The sequence below is a fragment of the Grammomys surdaster genome, unplaced genomic scaffold (assembly GCF_004785775.1).
Source record: "Grammomys surdaster isolate TR1022 unplaced genomic scaffold, NIH_TR_1.0 126298, whole genome shotgun sequence".
Taxonomy (NCBI): Eukaryota; Metazoa; Chordata; class Mammalia; order Rodentia; family Muridae; genus Grammomys; species Grammomys surdaster.
Window position 1 is genome coordinate 4,291,348 of NW_021621098.1, and position 6,017 is coordinate 4,297,364.

The window sequence follows — 6,017 nt, forward strand, 5'->3', positions numbered from 1 at the left end:
TCTCTCTCTCTCTCTCTCTCTCTCTCTCTCTCTCTCTCTCTCTCTCTTTTGTGTGTGTTTGTGTGTGTGTAATTAGCCTGTGTTGTACAATGAAAACATGAAATTTGAAAGAAATAACCCAGGAAAATCTCATGTTTCAGTGCATCCTCCATTTGTTTCCTGCAAGCAGCTTGTAACCTGCTTAACAGCATGTCAAGCAGGTTGGACTACAGCAAAAAGAAGAGACAGACAGAAAACACACAAGTCCAAAACTGGCTGAGTAGAAACAGTGATCGGGGATTAATCTGTGCTACCTCACCAGGAGCCTGGCTTGGAATGACATGCTGAGGGAGAAATAAATAACTCTGTGTGTAAGGGCTGGCTGCTGAAAGGGAAGAGAGTAAGGAGAAATAAAATAAAGGGATTTACAGCATGAGGTCAGAAAGAAGTCTGAAGCTGAAATACTGGAAGGGAAGAGGGGTCTGTTCGTTTCTTTAATTCCCACCTCCCAAATGGGAATACTATTAGAATGGAAGACAGAGGGCAGAAGATCTATTAACATTGTGAAGCTCAGGAGGTCTGCCATCAGGATGTGGCACTACTGTGCCTAGCCCTGCCATCAGGACATGGCTCTGCTATGCTGGGCTCTCATTCTCCTCACTCTGTGTAGCTTGGGGGCACGTCACACACTAGTGAGAACTTCACCGGAGTGTTGATGCAATATTGTGTCAGTAACTGAGTGATTTGTTTTTCCTCTGGACATTGATTGAAGAAATTCTTATTACATTTTATAGCTTGCTTGGCCTTCGTATGAGAGTCAAGACATAAATTGGGCCATAAATTGGCCTCTGTCAGAATCTACATCGGAATGACACCAAATGCATGTCACCAGACTTGTGCCCTAGCTAACAGTGGGGATCCACTGGTGCTTGTCATCTTGATCAAATTTTCTCCTCACTTCCTTTTCCAGTTTGTGTCTCTACTTTGAAGAAAATACAATAAAGACCATGATAAAAATGCTGTTTGGACCCAGAAATACTATGATCCTAAAGACTGTCAGTGAATTTAACTAATTGGTTCCATGCTAAGTAGGCTGCATATAAATATAAGGGAATACAAAGACAGAAATATATAGTTTCACAAAAAGGACAAGGAGGTATACAATACACACACACACACACACACACACACACACACACACACACACACACATATACTCATGGAAATATATATACACATCCCACAAGTAAAGCTGGGACTTAGTGATTTGTGACTAGCAGAGATATGGTTGAGTTTCAGAGATTTATTTTCTGGAGCCAGGAAAGTTGTCATTCTGTTCTTTCTATTATGGACTCTGAGTAGAGAATTTAGTATCTCTTAAGAGTTGCCTTATGTTATCAGTGCACACTCTACAGCTAAGTAAATTAGTTAAAAAGAATCTGGTTGCTCTAAATAACCTGTATATATACAGTTTACCATTTTGAGACAAGTAAGATCTGATCACATATAAGGGAAAATTTGTAATTTTAAAGATCAAGAAGTAAATGTTTTATGTTGATAAAGTTGCTTCTTAATGGTTTCTACCATCTTTAACCAAAGTTTGATCTGGACTTGAAATAAAATCTACAAATACCACACTTGGAAGATAGTTTCAAGCAATAGTTTCTGAGAAATATTGAGGCATTATTTGAAAACTTTACTAGACTCACAGCTTAGAAAAAAATATTGAAAGATTTTATCGAAATATATCATACAAAAGAAGGTTTAGATCCAAGTGGTTTTATGGTTGAGTTCTTTCAAGTTTGACACAAATCCCATGCTGAATAAAATGTATTAGTCAGATTAGTCAGGGTTCTCTACAGTAACAGAATTTATAGAATAAATGAATATATACATATATGTATACATACAAACATATTAGGATGAATATATTATATTTATTATAGAGGAATATATATGGGATTAATTAGAATGATTTACAGGCTGTGATCCAGCTAATTCAACAATTGCTGCCTATGAAGGAAATTTTCAAGAATCTGGTAGCTATTTAGCCCATTGGGTTTATGTCTCAGCTAGTCTTCAGTATACTCTGAAATCCCAAAGAGTGCTCTAATGTCAGTGAAAGAATGGATTTGCTAATGAGGGTGAGAGCAAGCAGAGGGAGAGAGAAAGAGAGAGAGAGACAGAGACAGAGAGAGAGAGACAGAGACAGAGACAGAGACAGAGAGAGGCAGAGAGAAACAGAGAGAGGCAGAGAGAGACAGAGAAAGACAGAGATAAAGAGCTTCCTCTTCTATGCCCTTTATATAGTTTTTCAGCAGAAGATATAGCCTGGATTAAAGGTGGATCTTCCTGTATCAAAGATCTGGAAGTGGATCTTTGCTCTACAAATGATTTAATCAAGGAAAAAAAAAAGATCCACCACACACCACAGATGTATACAGTCACCTGGGTTTGGGTAATTCCAGATGTAGTCAAGTTAACAAACCAGACTAGCCATCACGTAAACTTTGAACACAGAAAATATACTTCAATTTGCTTTATAATACTAATATCAAAACATGACTATCCTCCAAACCATCACAGCTATCTGCTGAAAAGCAAAGTCATTTGTTACTGAAGGTACACATATGAAAACAGAGCATCAAAAAACAGTTTTCCTCATCAGAAAGCAAATAATAAAGTACCACAGCCAATGAAGACAGTTAAAACCAGACTCCACATAATGAGACCTAATGATTAGACTAATGTGGAAAGAAAACCACAGGTAGAGTACTAGATACAGGTCTCACCCATGAAGAATGCTTCCTGTTCTTACAGTGGATCCAAGGGCAGTCAGTTCCCAGCACCCATGCCAGACAGCTCACAACTGTCTGTAATGGATCTCTAACTCAGGGGATCTGATGCCCTCTTCTAGCCTCTATGAGTACTGGACCCATGTGCACACAAACACACATGCATATACACAATTGTAAAACAAAAGGAAATTTTTAGTTTAAACTATATGCTTATTGTTTGCGTTCATTGTTGATTTCGTAAGCAAACAAAAAAGCTCCGATATCCTGGACATCTACAAATGTACCTGTAGTGAGAATTTTGGTTTCTTTTAAAAACACAGAAATGCTATAAAAATATATTTTCATTTAATCCCTGATGTAGGGTATGAGGCTGCTTCAGTTGTCCACAGCAGCTGACTTTGATTTGCCTCGTGCTCTAGCAGGGGGGTGATTTTGTCAGTTGCAGATAGTTTCTGTAAGTGTGTGACATTTAGGGTCCTGAGAGACAGGGTTGCTTTTGTAGGTTGTTGGTTAGTAGTTGGTTGCTGTTGGTGGTGCTTGTTAAGTAGTGTGTGCAAAAAAGAAAACAACAAGAAGAAATTAGATACGTTGATGGAGAATATCAAACTTGCCCCAAGGAACTCAATGCCCCTAATCAGCAGGAAGTTTCTCTCTATCCTTTTTTCTCTCCTACCCAGTGTTAGGGGGTTAAAAGTATGGAAGAAAAATGGTGGAGAAGGGTGGAAGATAAAAGAACCCACAAAATAGACAAAAGTCTAGCTACATGTATCAATCAAATATGTTTATTTTAATTAGTTTATTTTTAGTTACAGACTTACATGAGTTGTGTGGAATACGTGCAGATACTTCTAGAGTCTAAAAGAAGGCACCAAACTTTTTGAAAAGGGCACCTGATTTACAGGTGGTTGTGAGCTGCCCACGTGGTGACTGGGAATTAAACTGAGGTTTACAAAAGCAGTGCATGCTCTAATCCACAGAGCTTTTTCTCTGTCCTCTCATATCTGTTTATTAAATAACCCATGTAATGTCTAATATAAGATCATAGACTTTCTAAATTAAGAACAAGAAGAAATACCCACTCTTTGCAATGCTTTCTGATAATTATTGATGATGTAGCAAGATACACAATGATGAAAAGAATATATTCATCATAATCCATGTCATCACTTCTTTTCAGATTATATACTAAAATGGTATTTTCCAACTTCATACACAACAGATTGCAAAACTGTTAAAAATGCTAGGAAGTTTTTATAAAGTATATGGAATTGTCATAAATGATGAAGCCTTATCATAAAAATATAATGGGAAACAAAAACTACAGTCACAATGGTAACCAATCCAAACAACAATGAAAAAGACTTACCCAAGAAAAAAATGATCAAGGACCAGGCAGAAAAACTATAAGTTAAACTGTTTACCCACTTTCCAGGAATTGAAAAGATAGATGACCATCTAGAAGGAAAACTTCAAAGCATATACTTATCCATATTTTTCTAAGCTAATTTATAAATCTAACATATTCATGGATATACTATCAATACCACTTGGTGAAATAATTCCATTTCATAAGAAAAAATTAAAACATGAGAACCAGGCTGGGGATACAGCTCAGTGGAAGAATCTTTGCATCAAAAAAATAATAAAAACCAAAACAACAACCCCTGAAGTTCACTAAACCTTGTTTTATACCCTGTGAGCACTCTTCAGTCTCTTAAACTGAGGCTCAGGATATGTTTCACATGTGAATGCTACAGGTCAACCTTAGGTACTGCTCCTCGGGTTCAGGTTCTATCCACTTAGACCCGGACTTGTCAATGTGGTTAAGCTGGCCGGCCAGTAAGCTCCAGAGTTCTACGATTTCGACTCTGATTTTTTGTTTTGGCACTGGGGATAAAACTCAAAACCCCACAATCATGCAGGAAGTGCACCACAGTGCACAGGTATCCCAAAGACAGTCTCTTCTCTCGCCAATTTCTTCACTGAATCTCCGATTGTCCTCACCAAGCCATACGATCCATACAATACTTAAGCCACTTGGAACTTTTCACACAGAGACGTGGAGATGGAGATTATTTGAAGGAGGCAAATAAAACTAGGGTGTGCGTGCATTCGAGCCCTACTTGTCACTTTACAAACGCTGGGGCTTTCTGTGCAACTCCACTTTATTACTGAAAGTCACCGGACAGATGCAGTCATGGCTCAGGGAATGATGGTATCCCTGTGGAAACATTCAGGCTGAAAATGGGAACTGAGTGGAGACTTCCACTATTGCTTAGAGACTTCCAATCAGGAGGAAATTCTAAATGGCCCCAGGCTAGATGTGGTCTTAACAAATATGGGTGGAGGAGAAAGAAGTAGGGCTTAAATAAAATTTATAGTGCTCTATTTGTTTCTACAGAAAAATCTTTTGGCCACTCTTGAACTATTTCCCAAAAGCTGTTTGTTCCTAGTTAATAAGAGTGTTTCATGAACAGAATTCATGTGTCGTGGACTTGTCTAGTGAGAATCTTAAGGACAATTCCTATCAACTGACTTCCTTCATTCATGCTCTTCCCTTTCTTCACAGCACTCATCTTTGCAAATAGTTTGTTCAACTTCCCTTGGGAGTGGGAGAACCGTCAGCTGAAGCACTGATAGAACATGATTACCAAAATTAGCCTTCATAGGGTTTCATTTAAGTACTTTCAAAAGTTTCTGATATAAAGAAAGTGTATTCTAAGTGCTCAAGAAGTTTGACCTTCTTCAGATTGGAACTAAGGAAAAAAGTCTAAGTGCTAGATAGACTGAGAGTAGCCACACACCAGGGTAAGTTAGACAGGTGAGTATGGAGGATTAGGAACTCTATATTAGACATTTGCTATAGGAATATAACAAATAGATAGATATGCACACCTACCTAAAGAAAATGTGTGAGTCGTACTTTTACCTCACTGGGAAAATAGCATATTTAAATATATTTTAATATATAAAGGATTATTAACACAATACATAAGAATTATTAACACTTTTACTGTGAAAGCAAACAAGATCTGGAGATTAAAAGACTCACACACAGGAAGTAAGTGGTTGAAAGGGCATGTGGTTCCCAAAAGGCCAAGAAGTTCATTTTAGGTCAATTGTCTCCCAAGTTTAGTGTCTAGGACATTCCTCTGAGACAGTTCTAAGACAATGCTTCCAATTTCTTCCTCCTAAAGCTATTATTTTGTATTTGGATTTTGAGTTAGTACCAAAAATCTG